Raw genomic sequence first — 16,462 nt, 5'->3', positions numbered from 1 at the left:
CCATTTCAGCCAGTGAACTGAGGACTGAGTATTTCTCCTTCTAGTCATTCCTACTGTTAGTTTAGTGACTTGTTCACTCACCTGGGAAAAGGGAACTACAGCCTGAATTCCTTTCAGTTACAAGCAGATGCGAACCTATGTCTCCTTGTTATGAATGGATGATGTGGGTTTAAATCAGTCTCTGCCTTTTGCCCAGGCCTCTGGCAGCAGGCAGTCACATTATTGAGGTGGCCAGCACCCCAAGACCCACTCTCATTCACAAGTTCTTTAATAATGGCTGATTTGGTCTATCATAGAATTAATTATTTATTAATGGAAACAAAACTAACAGACATAAGACTTAAAACAGACTATTACTACACAGGGATAAGACAAAAAGGGATTACTAGTATTACACGCAGGGTCAAAGGTACCATTAAATTTACAGCTAGTGAAGAAATAGTATAACTTAGGATCCAGTGTTTTTTACTACCAAATTGTTGAAGGGGCACACATCGAGATCCTTTCCCTCAATTTCCAGAAAAGTAACCACAAAATTGTGTCCAAGCTTTGGGAAGAAATTGTCTCGCACGTTCCCAGGGAGTGTGTAAGAGACTTCTGCCTCTATGATAAACTGTAGTACTTTTATAGTGTAAAAACAGGCCTATTGGTCACCTGTGGTTTTTTTTATCTCTTCCCACATCTGTGTCTTGGGGTGACTTTATGATGTTGTATACCATATCGTTGCTCTATGCCCAGAAATTAATTTTTTTGCCTTTTCTATGCCTTTAAACTGAGCCTGAGAGGGGGGGAGAGGAAAAAAACTGAGAGAACTCCTAAAGCAGTTTGCAGTTTGTTTTCAAGGACACAGATAAAAAAACCTCTCTGCGTTCAGCTGCTGCAGCAAGAGGCAGGAGTGGGAGGAAGCACCGGGTTTGCTTTTTTTCCAGCAGCTTTCGGCCAGTTTTTAAGCTCCTTTTCCTCTGGAGAATTGAACTTTGTTTCCCTGGGACTCCAATTTTTCCCCTTCTTCTCTTCTGGATGGTTTCAACATCAGAACACATCGGGAGGAATTTCCACTGAGGCCTTGGCCCTGGAGGTGGGCCCACCACCCCGTCCCAGCTCCAAGGAGGGGGAGAGAAATCTACGGAAGGACTCTGAAATTTTCCCAGGTTTCTCTCAGCAGAGTGAGAGGTTTTATTATTTAGCATTATTATCCTTTTCCTGTGTGTTTGTTAAATAAATAGTTTTTATCTCTTTCACTTTCCTTTGAGGAAAATTCATTTTTTCCCGAACCTGGTGGGGGAAGGCTGGTTGTAACCTGCCTTCTATCAGAGGATATTTTCCTCCAAATTTGTCCAAACTGGCACAATCTGTTAAGCTGGCAGACCTTTTGGCGCTAGGAGTTGATACCCTCTGGGCCTTGCCCGCCTGAGTTCTCTCTCCTATCTCCACCAGCCACCTGTGGTGGGGAGAGGGGAGGTATGACCAGCCACACTCCTACTCTGTGTACTTTAAACCTACTGTTCAAAGAGGTTGGTAGAAAAGCCATTACTGTATTTTTTCAATGGAGATGTATGTTGCAGTTGTGATCAGCTTGGGTATTCTAGAAAATATACATTTGTACCTTGTCAGGGTAGTGCTAAGCATGCTAACGTCTTGCTTGTTGAGACACATCTTTCTGTGACTTTGGTATTTTCTTCTTGAACTCCAATTATCGTTGGCATTTTTTTGCAGCTTTACTCCTAAATACTTGAACTTGGAAATTTAGACTGACTATCTAAGTTTGTATGACAAGGAAACTTTCAGACTATCTGGAAAAGGATTTATTTATTGCCAGCCTCCACACCTGGGTGCTGCTGGACTGCTGTTTCTGCTACATCTGATATGAGGATATAGATTCTGACAGACATCCTTTTTTGCATGTATTAAAAGGTAAGAAAATTTTGATAGTTAAATCTTTATATATTTCTGTACAGGTAGATCAAGAGCTTCTAATCTTAACAAATTCAATTAAGCACAATTTTCAATAATGTCAACAACCAAAGTAACTATAATAATATCATGATGTAATAGCTATTATTTCTGATTTTTTTTTTTTTTTTTGTTACCAACAAATAGCAGTAGCCACAATCAGTTTAAACTGCTGTGTAATAGCATGTGGGTTTTGTTCACTATGGAGCTTACTTGATTTTCTCAAAGGAAAAAGCATCTTACATCTGGTTGGTTGTTGAGATGTCTTAGGAAGATCCAGTTGGCTGAGCTGTCTTAGAATCAATACATTTATTTTAAATATGTATCATTCATTGTTCTGGGAGTACGGATATTTCATTTATCTGAAAATACTATATATACAAGCATCTAGATCCACAAATCTGCAAGATGTGATAAAGTACACGTAGTGGTTAAAAAATATATTTTGAAATAACTTGTGAGTATAAAAATAAAATTTTGATTCTAGTCTAATGCAATACAGAAAAAATGTGATGACTTTTTTTCACTTCATTATTATGATTTTCCGGAGTTTATAAACTGATCATTGTCCTGTCACTTGGAAAATGAATTAGCTTATAAATATTACAATAGCAGGAAGTTTATATTTAATTGAAGACACTATGTACATGAATATATATGTGTGCATTTTTACAGATATTAGTAAGCCTCATAACTCACTTTTCTTAATAGCAATAGTCAAGAACATTTTTTTTTAATTGCTGGATTAAAGGATTAGCAATGAACTGCACTTGTCTTCTAAAATAATTTTGAGTCGGGGGAAAAATAATGGACTGAAATATATTGTATTTTCTTCTACTCTGGAAACTATACACAAGACAACACACATAAAAGCAGTCTCCTTATTGCATGTCTGGTTTTCAATTAAAATGTCAGGATATAGGCATCTTTCCTCCTTGCAGGTCAGAAAAATAACCATATTTTAAGTAACTTATTCATTTTACACAGGATGGTGAAATGCAAGATCTCTCTCTTGCTAGATAGAAGAAAAAAGTGAATCTGTGTAGGTGAACATATGTGTGTGAACAATGAGAATGCAGTCATCTCTCTTATTTAAATAAATTTCTGTGGGAAAAAAGTGTTTGTGTTCTCTACCTTCAGGCATGAAGAGTTACATGGTTTAAAAAGTAGCAACAGTTTGTTTTCTTTGAAGTAGTTGAGGTGGGGGTTTTGTGTTGTGGGGTTTTGTTTTCTCTCCTGGTAACTTTACTAGATCAAAAGTACAGACTTGGTTCATTCAACTACACATCAGTGTCCAGAGATAGTCAAAATGCTCTGATGTATAATGCCAGGCATCTAGCTGCCTTTCCAAAATACTACAGGTCCCACATATCTGCAACCTTCTTCACCATGGCTTGGGCAGATAGAGGACTGAAAAAGGTACTCATGTTCAGGTTACTGAACAGGGACATAATTTGCCTTACAGTGGATGACTAGCTCCTCAGTTTTGACAGAGGTGAAGATACGGACTGTGTGTACGTTGTGACTGTTATAGGAGCTCAGGTACCTAGATCACTTATAAATACCTAAATCTGACTGTTTGAATCAAATCTAAATCAAACCCTTAATACCTGAAACAACTGACTGTGACAAAATGAGGACACTTGATATATCATTTTCCCTAATTCCACTGGGAGCACTTCTATGTAAGACTCATTGTACCCTACAGAAAAAAATCAAAGTTGGAACTGCCCAAGGGTGAACTTTTGTCATGTTCTTTAGCTTATTTGTTTTATTTTTGGAAATTTAAGTAAGTTTCCTTAAGTTTAGAGAATCTCTTCTGAACATGTAATTTTCAGGCTAACAAAGTGTTAAAATACTAGAGAAGCTGGTCACTAATTCAAACTATAAGGAAAATGTACTCTATTTTTTTCTTCCAATTTGAGTTTTTCCTATGTCTTTGGAACTTAAAAAGATATTTTGGTATCCAAAAGAACAAAAAAATCAGGTAATCTATTTTCAGGTTTTAAGAGGTAAATTTGAACTCTGTTTGACATATGTTACAAAACAAAGGTAGAATGCTTGGTTGTTTAAGATAGCCACAGAAAAATGAAGTGCACGGAATTACTTCTTTGGCCTATATTGGATGTCACTGTTGAAATCAATCAATCCCTTTGATAATGAAAAGAATTATAGCATGTCTAGATCAGGCTTTATTTGGGTCAGTACAAGTCATACCCTTATGTCATACCTTTATCCTTTAAAATACAAAATATAAACATTATTCTAGTTTTTTAGATGGAGCAAGCCCTGGGTCGTATTGATACAACATTTTTTTTTCCATGCTAAAAATTTTTTTTGAATAGGTATTGTTAAAATTTATGAAATTTGGGTAGTAAGCAATTCAAATATCTGGTTATCTGCTGGAAAGTAGATCTAATCTGAACACACAGTCTAAATGTTCCTTGAAAAACGCCTGGGTTTATAAAACGGAAAAAAGTTTTATGGGAGAACTTACCTTAATTTGGTTGGTTTTTTTGTTTTGTTTTTTTTATCATCAGAGAAAAATTATTGAATATCTCAAGCTGGAAGTTAATATGGGTAAGAGTAATAACAAAAAAAAAGTGTTACTATGCAGAAAAGCGAAGGTGGGAGCACAAAATAAGACAAAACAATTACTCACAAAATATCCTATTGCTGAGGAAAGCTATGAGGCATACTGAAATAATGTGATGGCTCTATAATGAGCTCTGTAATGACTTTAAAATGTTTATGTTTAAAAAAGGAATCATACAATACTGAAAATAAAGACATGACTGAATATTACTATAAAGGAGTAGGTCAAGCATGTAAGGATTGAATTAGAAAGATATAACCATGAAATCAGTTCCAGCTACACAGAGACATTAAAAAAAAGAAAAGTTTGATAAGTGTTTTTCAGAGTAAATAGAAGACACTGAAAAGAAGATTTCAGTTTATAGAAAGACAGGAGGAATGTAAGAGAAGGACAGATTGTGTCCTGTGTAAGAGAGCAGTTTGAGCAAACGGGGGCTATCCCGGCGATTTCTGGACTGTGTCAAAGACATATTCTTGACAGTTGCCAAGTATGGCAATGAAGATTGGTGCCTTTTTGGAGTCACTGCTTGCAAATAGCCAAGAACTCTTTGGAGATGGGTCTGTAAGCAGAAGCTTTGGCTGCAGTACCCCTACATTTTTAGAGGTAAGATCATAAAGGGCATGAGAAAGACAAGTAAAGTAATAAAGATCACTGACTTCAGAAGAGCAGACTTCAGATTCAGGTTCTTCAGGGAACCATTAGGAGTAGTCCAAAGGGAGCTTGTCTTCAGGCACAAAAAGGACCTCTGAAGTGCTTTGAGAGTTTCAGGACATCATTCTGAAAGCACAGGTGTGATCTATCCTCATGTCAACTCTTGTGTCATACCCAAGAATGTTGCAAAAGTTAGCAGTTGCTTCTGTGTGACAACTTGATCAAGCTTTCAACATTCTCCTTAGTCTCCATAAATAAAAAGAAGAGCATACTCCCAGTAATTCATCCATCTTCAGATCTTCTTCAGATTGAATAGTCACTGCTTTCCCTCCTCTGTACTCAATCCAGCTCTCCTCCATATAGATAACACACATTTATATGGATACAATATAAAGCCCATATTTGCTCATTGTTAATTTTAATATTTATTAGAGTGAATAGATTAGGATTGCAGACTAGTTATGGGAATTAGATGGACAAACACTATGCAAAAGTTGAGGGAGCCTGGCTCTGTTTGCTCTAGAGTATTTAAGTAATTAACTGAAGCAATCCCTGAATCTTTAGTGTTTATTGAGGACAAAGGAAGAACAAAGGAGTGAATAACAATAAGGTTTGAGTCTTTTTTGCAAAACATTAGGGGTTAGAAATGACCAATATAGTACAGTCCAAAAACGTCTCTGTTAAGTAAATGTCATTTATTTCTGTGATAGGACACCTAGTAGATAAAGAAAAAATTGCAAATTACATACTTGGAGGCTTTTGTTGTTGACATGATGATTACTGCATCATATTTGGATTGCTACCTTTGCATTAAATGAATAACACCTATTCAGTGTAGTATATGAAGAGCTATAGTTAAGCTATCATTCCTACGCCATCTTGACATATTCTTCCTTTACTGTCAGTTTAGTAGAACTGGTTCACAGCATCAGGCTTTTGGTCTTGCACAACTGTTGTAAGCAAAATCATCAGTCAAAAAATCTTCCATTAAATTAAACACGGCGTCCACATCACATGTTTAGAAGACTGAACTAGCCTAATTGTTTGGTACTTTTCAAATGTGAGGTATGTGTTAATTCCATTATTCAAATGCTAAAGACTTCTTCCCCCTAGAAAAAAAAAAAACAAAACACAACAAAGCAAAGAAGAAAACCCACAAAAACCAAAGCAGCTCCCTCCTATGAACCTGACAGCAGTAACAATATATGAAAACAAAAGAGCACGATGAATGTCAAGTATAACTAGCCAAAACTATAAAGTTTGAAAGTCAGTTTGATTTCTTGAAAATTATTTGGAATAAAAAAAGAAAATTAGTGAGGGGTATACAAGCTTTAAAGAAAGACAGGTTCTGTGCCAACCACTGAATGAAGAGAGCCTTACCAAGTCTCTCTCTTCAGAAATGCTTGACAGGAGACAACTCTAGAAATAACTCTGAAATCTTCAAGGATACTCACCAAAGTCCACAATTGCTACCAAACATGCGATCACCCAAGTTACATATTTATTACTTCTTCAAGACATCCCTCTTCCTACTACTTTTACAAAGCAAAGTTGTTTGAGAACTGCTCTATTTTGTGTCCCCTGTCACTGCCCTAGGACACTAAAAAAAGGAAAAATGGAAAGAAATTGACACAGGATGTTTTTTATCCTACTACTGTTTTGCATTGATCAACATTACCATTCGTCATTCTTTTGGCATTCTCTGTATTTCTGAACATAGACAAGAAATTACAAGATAATAATCTTACTCATGATGTCTTCATAATTAACAGACACTGAGGAGAAATACATGGCTTATTCTAACAGTTTTCTCTGGGGGTGGCCATCTAACCTGTCAATCTGGCACTCCAGAAAAGTGTGGGTTTATTTCAGATACTCTATGGCATCTTAGGGAGGACTAGAAATACACAGAAAGGTTACTGAACTGAGTCTTTAATTGTCACATCCTAAAGCAGACACTACATCTGGTCAGCTGAAAAGGTCTCTTGACTCTATTAATTGCCCTGTAAATATATTTGCAATAATCATCTCACTTTCCTTTGTGATGAGATATTGGTGTTTTAAAGCTGTTTAATTGAATCTGAAGGCACATATCTTAATTGAGTCAAGTGACTTTTACTCCAGAAATTATTGCTGTAAGCATTAGGACAGGCTACAGTTGCTTAAACATGAGCATCTCATTCTCACTTCATGTGCTCTAAGGCACTTTATAGTTACAATACTGGACCAAGGGGACACTCACATGCTTCTTGAGCAGCAGCTGGAGACCATGCAGAACTAGGCAGATCATGCTTAACTTGCACAACTTGGCTGTTTTTTGGCAACTGGAATCTGTTCATAAAGATAAATGAATTTCAGCCAAACTGCTTTTATATAACAGTTCAAATTTAATCAAATCCATACTTAATGTTTCCAAAGGGTGTATAATAAATAATAAGCCAATTTTTGTTGATATTTGATATGTTTGAAGATTGAACAATAAGACTTTGATACTTGTGAATTTGAAATATGGCAGTTTTCTGAACCACTGTGGGCTATGAGTGATGTATGTTCTTCAGTACCTTTATGGATGTGGCTGTGAAGGTGATGATTTAAGCTCAATCTTTGGAATTTAACCTGAAAGAGAGGATATGCAATCCCTTTCTTGCCATCTAGCCTTAGCTAGTAAGTAGAAGCAAAGGTACAGCATTAGGGATGACATCTTCCCAAACCACCTTTCAGCTGTAACTGGCTGTTTGAACTGCTGCTGTAAGTAGGGGATCAGGAAAGTAACTTTAATTTCTGAGGCAGCAAGGAGAGATACCACAACACCCTCTGATACAGAAAAGAAAGTTGTCTCAGGGATGTAGATGGCTGTGAATACTAAATTAACTTATTCTTAAATGAGGTGTGAGTTACAGTGACATGGAGACAGTAGGGTGAATGAAAAAATATTTCAGAGGTATATGCATCCTCTGTGCATAGAGCAAGAGAAGGCAAATTAAATCATAACTCAGTAATGCAGAAAGTACACTCTTCACTTTCCCTGTAAATATGTCTCCTTTTGTTCCAAGTTTAAGAAGTATGTAGAACCTGGAGGAACTTGTGCTGTTGAAAGGAGATCATAGACTTCATGGTTGTTTTTCCTTTAGAAATACGCTAGTCAATATCTTTGATCAGTTTTGATATATAAAAATGAAAGCATGATAAATTCTACATTTATTTCTTACTAAGAAAGCAAGAGTTCTGAGACATTACTGTTGCTGAACTTTATTAAAGAAAACTTTTTAAAATTATCCCCAGCGTTTTAGTGTTCTTATTTTTTTAGAGTTCTTATGTTAAAAAGAAATAATAAGTATTGACAGACAGTCATGTTAATAATGTATTTATACATTATACATTGTTTTTGTAAAGTATTTCTTGAGCTATGCTTCCCCCAGTGCAATCAGGAATTTTCCTTGTTAATTACGCCTTGTTAAACTGAAATAATATTGCACATGTATATATCAATGTAACTTTTGTAATATATACACTTTATTTAAGAATGCTTACATTTTATAGTGCAAATATGATTGTATTCTGCTTCCTCTAAGGTGTTCAGAAGTAAAAAATGCTGATAGTTGTTATATGTTCTAATCCTTCTATTAGAGTTTTTATTTTGTAATAGTATGCTAATCATAAATAACTCCATAGCAGATTTTGTTTGGTTTTTTTCCTTGACTTTCTTAATGTCCACAGAAAAATATTGGTCTTCCTGTTGCCAGTAGGAATTTGTATTCTGATTGCTACACATTATGATGTCTGCTTAGGAGGGGGAAGTTATATAAGCCCTTTTTAGCAAAGAAAAACAGCAAGATTGTATTTTTTTCCTTTTTTTTTCTTTTTTTTTTTTAAATCAAGTAAGCAAATTCCAAATTTAGTATATGTTCAATTTTACAGATGGGGTCTGCTTAGGATGTAAGACAGAAGGTCTACTGCAATCTTGAGCTATGTACTTGACAAAAATCCCTGTTGGCTTGTTTGGTTTTTTTTAAACAACCATATGCATTACATGCAGATGTGTCATGTATCACAAAATAACTTTTTCTGCCTTCTAGGCACCATACCTATTTCCTCCTTAGTCTTCTGAAATGTAACAGTCAGTGGAAACTAACAATTCACAGAATTCACAGAAGAACCTATCTGCTCTTGGAGCTCACCTGTCAAGCTTTGTTCCCTGTATGGATTTGTCCAGGCTGGAATTTTGAAGTTCTTTCGGCTTGAGGTAATTGATAACCAATTGGATAAAGTTAAAAGATAAAGCTGTAAATGACAGTCTAAGCCTTATGCAAATGTTTGTTCTCGTGGTATTTTCTGTATTTTCCCCCTAGGGTTGGAAAAAAATACCCAATTTAGCAATAAATAAAGTTTTAAAAATGGGACTGAAGCTACTGCTTCAGCTATTCATATTTTGCATCTGTGAGCTTCTGCTAAGTAAAACACTGCAATTGTTGTGACAGAAAGTTGTTTGGCTGATTTTGGATCTTAGTGTATTTTATAAAGTTTATTTTAACACTAATCAACATAGTTTTGCATATTCTGCAAGCTGGGTAAACTCAATTTCTGTTCCAAGTACACTGTCACACCAGTAGTTATTACAACACGGCTTGCATGGGTTGATTTCAGTGGGATTCCACTTAGTATGTCTCTCAAAATTGCATTATTTGATTCTAGGGGAATATTCTTGGGACCAAAATACACGCATAACAGTATGCAATGTTTGGAGCTGTGATTTTACATTGCTAACTGGGCTAAGAAATATTTCATCAGAGTAAATATGAATGAATCAGCATTTCAGAGAATCACAGAATGACCTGGGGTGGAAGACAGCTTAAAAATCTTCTCGTTCCAACCCCATTTCCATAAGCAGAGATGCCACCCACTAGATCAAGTTGCACAGGGCCTCACCCATACTGGCCTTGAACACTTCCAGACAGGGGACATCCACAACTTCTCTGGAAAACCTGTTCCAGTGCTTCACTACCCTCTGAATAAGGAATTTCTTCAAAACACCTTATCTAAATCTCTCTTCTTTTAGTTTAAAACAGAGATTATGTAATTTTTTTTGTACTCTGAAAAGTAAAATTCTCTGTAATTCTCTTAGCTTGGTAGCAGTATAAAAGCTTATGTCAAACAGAGGTTTGGTTTTAACTTTGTTCAAAAAGCAAAATAAAAAGGAAAACTGCTTTCTTTCGTTCTTTTTTTTTCTCTGTTGGACTTCATGAACAAAGTAGAAAAATGTTATATAGTCCAAATAGCTCTAGGCCAGTCAAACCAAATTTTTACATCAGATAATCCACTTATCATGTGAAAACCAGGATAAAATGCAGCTTTTCCTTTAATATAAGTCTAAAGAAGTACAAAGGTGTTGATTAAATAGCAACATCTAAATGATTTTCTATTTTCTGAAAAATGTGGCACAACACTTGATGGTGTTATTTTCAAAGTAGCATGTAGATTGGGAAGTTACTTTTTCAAGATCTTGTGCAGTGACTTCTGAGTACTTTCAGCTGAAATTAAATTATGTGCCTATATATATTAATTAAATTTTTGCAAAATTATAACAGGACTCAGTATTGTCAGTGCATGATGGGTGAATACATCTCAATACAAACATCTCAAAAAATCACATATGTGATTTTAAAAATGCTGTTTTGAAAGAACGCTTTTCTAAGATGTGACATTTCTTTTCCCTGCAAGCGAGCTGGCATGAGTATGATGACCTTGAGAAGGTATCTGCTTTAAATAATTATTAAGCAGTATTTGTGATACTGTTAATGAATTTATGGCCTTCCCTTTAGATATCCAAGAATGCTGATATTCAATAGAATAGAATAGAATAGAATAGAATAGAATTTCCGTTGGAAGGGACCTAAAATAGACCAATTCTCTGACCACATCAGGGCTGAAGAAAAGTTAAAGCACACTTTTAAAGGCATTGTCCAAATGCCTCTTAAACACTGACAAGCTTGGGACATCAACCACCTCTCTAGGAAGCCTATTCAGTCAACACTGAATCTCCCCTGGTGAATCTGTGAACCATCCCCATTTGCCTTTTCAGTAGATAGCAGGGAGAAGAGATCATCACCTCCCTCTCTACTTTCCCTTCTCTGGACGCTAAAGAAAACAATGAGGTCCTTCAGCCTTCTTTTCTCCAAACTAGTAAAAGCCAGGGTCCCCAGCTGCTCCTCATGGAACATTACTTCCAGCCCTTTAACCAGCTTTGTTGCCCTCCTCTGAATTCATTCAAGGACCTTAGCATCCTTCTTAAATTGTGGGGCTGCACCAATGCTGAATGCAGCAGGATAATTGTTATAAGAGAAAATTTTTGTACCCTTCCAACTTTCAGACTTTTAAAAAAAAATCTCCAGGGCCTACCACAATTGTAGTTGATGGCTATTTAATTTTCTATACAAATTTCACCTGTATTCTCTGTTGCCTGTGGTGAAAACTCATTTTCCTTAATTTTCCCTATTCTTTTAATAACATGGGACAAACTGTGGTATTATAAATAAATACAGCCTGTAATGCTCCTGCTAGCCTCAAAAGCTCACACTGATTTCTTGCAATCTGAACACAATATGGAAAGAAAAATATGACATTTGCAAAACTGACAATTTTAGTAAAATATTAAGATGGTTTCATTTGAAATGAAATGTCTCCTGTTATTGTCTCCTGTTCTTGGTACACATTTAAAGCAAATTAAGTTCCATAGTGCATATCTTGCTTGTTATATGGGCATCACATTGAAATTTTTCACTTTTAGTAGATGACAGATTTCAACAGGAAACCTTTTCAGTAAGAATACTTTAAAAAAGAAGAAAACTGCATCTGCAGAAAGCTCGACTGAAAAAGACATTTGATGGGTAACACCTGGGGTTTTAATTGTAGCACAGTCTGTAATGTAAGGCATGTACACTGCTCTCAGATGCTGAAGCCAAATGACACCAGGTCATGCTATAACTGCAGCTGGCAAATAAGCCTTGCCCTGCCACTTGCTCACTTCTTCCCAGTGGGGTGGGGGAGGGAATCTGGAGGGTAAAAGTGAGAAAATTCATGAGTCGAGTTAAAGACAGTTCAATAGGTAAAGCAAAAGCCATGCATGGAAGCAAAACAAAACAAGGAATTCATTCACCACTGCCAATCGTCAGGCAGATGTTCAGCCCTCCCCAGGAGAGCCAGGCTCCTTCACATATTAACAGTGACTTGGGAGGACAAAACTCCTCAACTCTGAATGTCTTTCTTGAAGAGGTTATATGTACAGTTATATGAAGCACAGGTTCTTGGGACTACACAGGCAAGGAAACAAACTTGCCCTGATTTTCAATAAGGAAACATCCGGATAGTAGGAGGCTATATAAATATTTGATATCATTCCTTTGCAATATTGGGCATATTAATCAGCAAGTTCTTTTCATACTGACATATATCTCTGTGAAAAACTGGAACCATTCTCATCCAGTCAAACTTTCTATAGTTTTAACTGCCTATGTAGGATAAAATGTGGGCTAATTTTAGCCCCCAAATATCTAGTACATGAAATAGAACTATTTTTAGTCAGTAGTTTTCCTTCCTCATGTTCTCTTTTAGTGATTCATATGCCCTCTAATGTTTGAAGCACCGCAATAAATATTATGCAGTTACTCTTTATCAAAGCCGCAGTTAGTGTATTTCTCATTCCTCAAAGAACACACACAAGAAGTGCATTCCCAGCATTTCCCACTGAGCCTGTTGGTAGCTGCATGTTCAAGTCCCCATCCCTGGAGATATTCAAAATTCATCTCGATATAGCTCTATATGGTCCTGCTTAAGCAGGGCGTTTGGACTAGATGATCACTTCCAAGCTCAGACACTCTGTCACTCTGGGACTCTGTAAACATAGGTGTCCTGACTATGTCCCTAGGATATATCAGATATGTGTGTATTTAATTGTCTCCGGTGGACTGCTTTGCATATGCATTGATTTTTTTTTTTTTTTTTAATATTTTCACCACAAGGTCAGTCTGAAGTTTTCACAGGTTTCTGTCTCTGGTTCTCTTACACAGTGAAAGGTATCATCTCTGTATTCATATTGACTACTATGAACATGTCAGATGTAACTTCATATATTCTCGTATTAAGACTTCCTAATGAAACTTTTTTATACTAGCCAGGCATGTCCTTTTCAGGAATCACTGGTTGGAAGTGGTTTTTTTCCTCTTTTCTTCAATTCATTCTCTAAAATAAAACCCAGAGGTGGTGACTTTGTAGTTTATTACTATAGAAAATTAAATTTAGAAAGATGGTTTGTAACATTTTTTGTACTTTATTTCCTTCATTTTCCTACAGATAAGGATTTGGGTTTATTTTAGACAGGGATTATATTCTTTATTTATGCAAACCTATTGGAGGTCATTATCCTTTGTCTCATGTGTTGCGAATCTGAGAAAGGTTCAATACTTCCTCTACTGATTTTGAAACTTCTCATTCATACTGTTAAGTAACTGTAATAGTGTTGAACAGAGTTTTCCTTCAGTTGCAGGGGTTTTGTTAAAAATTTAGGGTTTAGAGAGTTTTGATCTTTTATAAGTATTAGTGCAGATGCCTGTGTTTACAGATGCACACACACACTCATCTACGAAACCCATCAGCATTGTAACACAATATATAACTTTGTGTGAAAATGGATTTGATAGCAATCAACCTAGATAGATACACAAGTAAAAAAGCAGACAACCTGAAGTCATAGTCTCACACATCAGTGTCTAATACTGTGTGCTATGTGGTAAGGCTCTAAAAAGACACGTGACACATGACCAAAATCAGAGTACCAACTATAGGTGAGACAGAGTTGCAAATGGCATTAGACACCTCTGTGCAGAAAACTGATTTCAGTCCACACTTTATGAATGAAAAACAATCAATAAAAAGAAGTTCACTTTTTACTTGTTATTTAATTAAAAATAGCTCATGTTCAGTAAGCTGTTAACATCCCCGAGGCAAGATTCCAAAGAAGTGTTTGAAACAACAGACGAGCTTCCTTACTGAAGAAATTTTTTGGATGGTCTTCAGACATCTCATACAATTCTGTTGCTTAGACAGAGTTTTCTGCTGTCTTTTGAAAGGTCCTATGGTATCCAGCATGGGACTGGCTCATAATAAAATAGTTCTAAATCATCACAGACCTGTCTGGAATAGCATGTGGAGACCGAGTGAAATACCCTTGGGTGTTTTTGATGACACTGCAAACCTATGTTTAAGGAACATAAGTTTTGTCCTTTGTTCTCAGGAGGCAACAATAACAGGTAGAGTACCTGCAGAGAATGATTCAATTCACCCAAAGAAGTTTGTTAAATGTTTGAAATAAATTAAGTTAATGCCATCATGAATACATTTCCCATGGAAATCTATATGCTCCCAGGGAGAGGACACTATCATTTCCTACAGTAATGTTTGCTTAAAAATGGAAGGTATATGGAGAATTGAAGGTATGTATCATGGACAGATTCATAAAAATATCTGTGTGCAACACACATAACATCTGTCACGTATAATGATGTACTAACTCTTTCATTTTCCTTTCTTTTAAAAGAGAAAACATTTAATCTCCATCATTTTGGCCTTGTTTTCCATGGAAATCATCACAGCTATGAAGGGCTTAGTTCAGTTACCTAATACCTGTGAGAGTTACTAGAGTATCCAAGGCATCCATAAAAGACTCAGCTATATTACAGAAGATCTGCAGGGAACCTGTGCTCTTCTGAACCAAGAAATCCATAATGCAGGAGATATCTATGTGCTAAGAACTGAATCAGTTTTAAGTTTCTTATATTGATATATGTTGTCATTAAAAAAATGCATGGTGTTTTTCAGTGTTTAGGAAAAAGGACCAAGATTGCAGTAATGTACTTCTGATGTTTTTAATTAGCAGTTTACTTCATACAACAGTCCCAAGGTAAAAAAGAACTTATGAAAAATGCAATGTCTTTTGTTGTTTCAAGCAGAATTCCATTGTAGTCACATTTTTTACAAGCTTTAATTTATTTTAATATCTATAAGGGGAAATAACATAGCTATGGAGAATGACTGTTCTCACCTAAACCGTTGAAAGTTTCATAGCTTCCAGTGGTTTAAACCAAGTATAATCCTTCCAGAAAAGAAGGACACTTTATTCGGAACAGTGAGTATGACAATATGCCCTAAAAATAGATAACATTGGAATGGATGGATTTTTTTAAGACTTATCTATATGTTTAGGAAAATAACTTGTTGTTGCTTGTAAAATATTGTAAATGTATATTTTATGAATTTAAAAAGTCATTTGATCACTTAGTGTCAGAATTCCCAAAGGTAGTCAAGGAAATAGACTATTCTACACGTGTATCTATAATGACATGGTAAAACTAGTCAATACAGTCAAGATCCACCAAATTTTGACAATGACATTAGGCAAGGTCGTTTCCTACCACTAAATTCCAGGTTTTATTTCTGATTAATTTTCAGTAACTCAGTGTTTTAAACAAACATATTTCCAGAGATACATATGGTAATCAAGCTACCTAAATCCCTCAAAAATCTATCAGCTGCTAACTTCCTCTGGTGATCTACTATTAATGCAGAATGAAGAATGATGGCTTAGAGGTAAATTTTTATCTGACTTAATTAGAATTTTGGACACAGAGATGGAGCCACAAACAAAATTTAAATCTAAAGCTAAAATGAATCAAGGTATTGTGATGCTTGGTAATGTATTCATTTACTAGAAGTTAGAAAATTCATTTCAAGAATTGAATTCACAGTGCTAATTTAAGCTTTTAAAATTTTTGCATAGATTACATGTGAGAATTAAACAGCACAGAAAATAAAATGAGCTTTTTAAGCCAATGGGAAAAGTTGGAAGGAAATATGTCTGAAAGTGTATCGCTCTTGGATTTAGGCACCTCACTTATGGTTGCAGTTAGCCACCTATGCAAAATTGAAACCCATGCTACACGTGGTTCATATATTTTCTGTAGGAAACAAATCCCAAACACAGTGTCAGTCATAGTCTGGGAGGTTATAAAAATCCTTTCGTAATGGATTGCTGCAGCTTGGGTCCCCCATGGGGTCACAGATCCTGCCAGAAATCCATGGGGTCCTCCATTGGCTGCAGGCAGAGACTTGCTGCACTGTGGTCCTCCATGAGCTATAGGAGGACAACCTGCATCACCACGGTCTTCTCCATGGGCTGGAAAGGATTCTGCTCCAGCATCTGGAGCACCTCCT

At 36.0% G+C, this 16,462-nt stretch overlaps 1 long non-coding RNA gene across 4 annotated transcripts in view; it reads left to right on the top strand.

Moving 5' to 3' along the window:
* The first annotated feature begins 1,126 nt into the window (after window positions 1-1,126).
* Window positions 1,127-16,462, top strand: part of LOC121671795 — a 32,146-nt gene continuing 16,810 nt past the window's right edge. The window contains exons 1-3 of one of the 4 annotated variants that reach the window (XR_006018624.1): window positions 1,127-1,166; window positions 1,717-1,914; window positions 9,277-9,443. This is a non-coding gene — a long non-coding RNA (uncharacterized LOC121671795). Of the gene's footprint in view, window positions 1,174-1,288; window positions 1,515-1,716; window positions 1,915-9,276; window positions 10,526-16,462 lie in introns of those variants that run through there. The other 3 variants (XR_006018620.1, XR_006018615.1, XR_006018623.1) reach the window with 3 other exon arrangements.

The sequence above is a fragment of the Corvus kubaryi genome, unplaced genomic scaffold (assembly GCF_017639235.1).
Source record: "Corvus kubaryi isolate FWS band 111438036 unplaced genomic scaffold, C.kubaryi_AGA036_p1.0 133, whole genome shotgun sequence".
Taxonomy (NCBI): Eukaryota; Metazoa; Chordata; class Aves; order Passeriformes; family Corvidae; genus Corvus; species Corvus kubaryi.
The sequence above is the reverse complement of the archived record's forward strand: the minus strand, read 5'-3'. Positions and strand labels throughout refer to the sequence as shown.